We start from the raw sequence: 4,444 nt of genomic DNA on the forward strand, positions 1-4,444 counted from the left end.
CTGTGAAAATGTTGGGGGGGGGGGGAGCCTGGATGCATTTTTTGGCGCAAACTATTAAAGCATTAAAATAGCATGTATGAATGCAGGCAAGGTGCTTTACCCTCATAAAGCCATTTCACAAAGACTTGCAGAAGCAGTGTCCTATTAAAAGGAATTGCTTATGTCTGACGTATAGATGCTCACCAAAATGCATGCATAAACAATGGAAAGGTGAAAAAATTAGATTCTCATTATGCTTCTGTCTCAGTGTCATTATGAAAAATCTCCATACATAAGAGAAATGGTTCTAAGATGCAGATGTATTTTTTAAAAAAAGTTTGAATGTCTAGTTCACACTTTTGTAAGCAAATGAAGAATTTCTTTTTTGCTGTAACATACAGTAAGAACCTATCCCTATGGATGCAACTGCCAAATAACTAGTAGTTGTGTGCAAAAGTTAACAGGGCCAAAATCGAGGTTTATGCAAACTTTCTCAAGTTATAAGCTGATTATTTGTTTAGAAAATATAGTAAGAGAACTAAATCCCAAATATTAACTATATTTTAATTGCTAGCTGAAGTCCAGTAAAAATCCAGTTATTTAACTGTACATGTCATATATAAGAAATGTGCCTATATTGTATTTAAATAGTTTCTCTGTATTTACCTTAGCAAATTAACTCAGTTATATCTACAATTCCTATTGATTTTCATCTTGTATCATCCTGGGCTTTTACTTGCCATTGCCCTTTGGAGGTGTTTTGTTACCATATTTAAGATATTTAAAACTGCAAGTTCACTTGCTATAAAGGGTCAAATCAAAGGAGGTGTAACAAATAATGACAGAGCAGCCACAGTTCCAACTGCGTAGCTTGCTGTCTCCTGGTCTGTTACTACATTTTGGTTTTGAAAATACCTAAATATTCATAGGCTACTGTGTTTTCAGTTACTATTTAGGACCATAGACTTGTAATTCAGACTTCCCTTCAGTCAAGTGAAGGATATTAAAGGAAAGAGCCACCTGGGTCATGTTGCATCTGGTGCTAGTAGGGAGATAATAAATTCCTTCGAAACTGTGTAACTTTGAGTGATCACTTACTATTTAGAACTTGCTTCTTTTTATCTTAATGCCGATTTCCATTAGAATGGCAGTTAAAGCTACAGTAAATACTTCAAATGTTTCATTTTCCTTAGCAACTAAGCATGCGACAGTTGCAGCAGAGAGAGGAAATGGCATGCCAAGCACCATGGCTCTCGCGTGCTCTCTGAACGGTTCTTGGCTAAGAATGTACCCAGAAGCCAGGTCTTTAATGCTTAATATCGAATTAATTAAATAAGCACACAAGTTACAACATGCCACTGAATGCAATACAGACTGATAATTCATGGATGTTGTACTTCCTATAAAATAAGTAAAAAATAAGTATAATATTTTTGTGGAATAATGGTGTCTGGTTTAACTGTATCTTTAGTAAGGATATAACATGTGTTGTCCCTTACTCACTGGGCATAGTTCATACATAGCAATTGCAACTTAAATGTGGCCACCCTTGTCAAATGTTACAATATGCTGTAAGTTATAACTTCCAGTCTTTCTTGCTCTAAAACATTCACTTAATGAAGTTGCAGCTTTCCATGCTTGTTTTCTCCTTTAAGCTGGCTTGGTTTTGCCTCAAAATTCTGAACAAGGTTCCTTATGTATTTCTGCATTGGGAGACCAAAACAACATATGTGGTTTCAGTGCAAAAACAATGCCGTAGGTAAGTTTTGGACCTCAGACTTAACCATTTGAAATACTGTTACTGTTAAAGCTTAGTACAGCATGTACCTGGTATAGAAGCATGCAGCATAATCAGCCTACACAAGCAAGCTGCCTTTTGAGCTGCATGTTCTTGGGAAATGAACACAAGGACTTTTTTGTTTTTTGCTAGTTTCCAAAGGAACGCAGGCTTACACGCTCATCCTCTGTATATTTGTGTTTCAATTTACTAATTTCAGTCAAATTTGACAAGGGGGAAGAGGCATTAAGAAATGAAATTTCATTAAGCTTGTGCAGGAAAGGGTGTGAGTAGAGGAAAATGTGTTCTTAATGCTGTAATTTCAGGAAAAACTATAGCATGAGCTCAAGTCTTGTTGGACATCAGAGAATCCACAGAGGGAGAAGCTGTTCTACGTGATCTACCTACCAGAAGTGCTTAAATCATAGCTCACGCTTTACTAGACCCTACGGGATTAATTCCTCAACAAAGATTTTTCTCAGAGATGTATTTGCAGGTATCTAGTAAGATACAAATTCAGTACAACACTTCCCACATGGTTAGGGCTTTTACAACAGATCTGTCTTTGTCTGTTTGTCTTTCCTTCACTCCCTCTCATTTCTATTAAGTTTAAAGACCAGTCATAGGATCCCAAATGTCCAAAAAACAGAATTCTGCTCTTAATCTATATTTAAGATATATAGGCTGTGAAACTTGGCAGTGCTTTAAGCTTTTCCCCACTTTGAACGGCTGGTAATTAACTGGAGATTTTTACATGTGAAATATTACAGTGTGGGAGTTCCTCAGTGGAGCGTAAAGGAAAGTATGACCACAGGTGGAAACGCAGTACTTGATGTTTTGTTTTACATTTATTGCTCGCAGTAGTGACATAAACATTAAATGGAAGCAAATTGGTGATTGCCCCATCAGGACTTGGGACTGTTGTAAAACTGGAGGAAATGAAAACTCATGATTGAATCTGGAGGAAAACACTGTCTTCTGGAAAGGGTAAGGAGGTAAGTTTTATTTGGTTGGTTTTCTATTTTTTAAGTTATGTAAGGTTATTTGCTCTTTTATTTGGCCAGAGTTTTACAGTGGCTGTAGTCACTTTCAAGCTGCCTTGTAAGGGGAAATGTACCAAAGGTATATAAGGTGTGTTGAATCAAATCTGTATTTTAAGGGGACTCAGCTTCAGGGCCACACTGAGAAACTGTGCCAGATATCACACACAAATTAAGAAAAGGTAGAAAAGAGAGACTCTCCAATGCTGTTTGCAGCAGATTATGAAAATAATAAGTTCATAAAGATACATTTTCAAATAATGCCACTGATAATTATTGTGTGATTCCTTTGATTTACTTTATAGCATATTGTAATGTTAGCACACGGAAAGGTAAGATTTTAATGATTACTGCGTTATGGAACCTAATGCTGTTTTTTATTTCAACCTTCCACCTCTCTGTAAATCTCCAAATAAATTAAAACATTAACTCTCTTAAGATTTTCACAAAAGTGTTAACTATAAATTTACTGATTCCTGGATCAAATTTAGCCCACCTAACTAATGGTAGGACTGGGCACTCATAGCCAGTGAAAGAGAATGTATGTGAAGGGAGTGTTAAAGAGCAAGGGCTTTTGGGCTCAGAACAGATTTTGGGGAAAAGCATTTTATTAGACTAAAATACTTCCTTGCAATTCCCAGTCCTAATATTACCTGAACCAAACTAAAAGTGAGCTTGCTCAAATTCTAATGTTGGAGACTCCTACCCTTACAAGTCACTAAGTATGCAGGCAGCATGCCTACTTGCTTATAATCTATTGGGTTTTAAGTTTATTGTTGTTTTCATAACTGTCTTGATGACTATCTATTCATTGTTTGTCATTTCATCTATTACTAATAGCTAAAGGTCAGCCAGAAAGAAATTTAACTTTCCACTGAGAATGAATTACATGGATTTCTCCTTTTAACCTAAAGGAACTCTTTGAACTGAAAGCCAAATACCTCAAACTCTTCCTAAAAATCTCCGACAGCACAGAGGAATATCTGCAGTTCCCTACAACCTTCCTCACAGTGTACTGAGATTGATGCTAAGTGTTTATGCAATGAATATTTGTTTTTTTAATGTAATGTTAGCATTATTAATGGTTAGTATTTAAAATGGTTTTGCAAAGACACGTAGGTGAAAAGTTACACGCATCCCACTGCTTCTTTTTAAAAGACCCGGGAATGTCACTAAAGAACTGGAAGCGTGGATTAAGGGTTAATGATTTATGCATATCCCATTTCTGAAAAGAAACGTCTGTGACCACATGTAAGAGTACATGTGAACTAGTTTAACAGGGGTGATTTTGCATGCACGTGACAAAACTGCTACAGTGCCTTTCCTGCTTTATCAACAAAGCATCAAAAAAGATGGACGTAGGTTCAGGTGCAAATCCGGCTGTAGATACAGAGCGGGTTTGTATCCAACCGTTACAGCCTGGCTATGCACTTTACCTCTGAATTACGAAGCACAGAGTGTTACTGATTCTCTGGGAAGTCTGCCGTCTTTTCTTGCTCTCGTGTATCGTTTTATTCAGATGCCGTCCATTGACGTAATTCTAAGTAACTCTTCCTACAGTACAGAAGGCGGGCGCGGCTCCGTTGGCAGGTTTGAGGCCGCGCGCTCTCCCTCTCGCCTGCCGCCCCGCCCGCCCCCGGGCCCGCTG

General features: G+C 37.6%; 1 long non-coding RNA gene across 1 annotated transcript in view; it reads left to right on the forward strand.

The window, feature by feature from the left end:
* LOC104829947 overlaps window positions 1–4,413 on the forward strand; it is a 4,865-nt gene extending 452 nt beyond the window's left edge. Inside the window, exons 2-3 of the long non-coding RNA XR_774171.1 lie at window positions 2,618–2,751; window positions 3,637–4,413. This is a non-coding gene — a long non-coding RNA (uncharacterized LOC104829947). The remainder of the gene's footprint in view (window positions 1–2,617; window positions 2,752–3,636) is intronic.
* The last annotated feature ends 31 nt before the right edge of the window (window positions 4,414–4,444 follow it).

This window comes from Haliaeetus leucocephalus, unplaced genomic scaffold, assembly GCF_000737465.1.
Source record: "Haliaeetus leucocephalus isolate CR32 unplaced genomic scaffold, Haliaeetus_leucocephalus-4.0 Scaffold1, whole genome shotgun sequence".
Classification (NCBI taxonomy): domain Eukaryota; kingdom Metazoa; phylum Chordata; class Aves; order Accipitriformes; family Accipitridae; genus Haliaeetus; species Haliaeetus leucocephalus.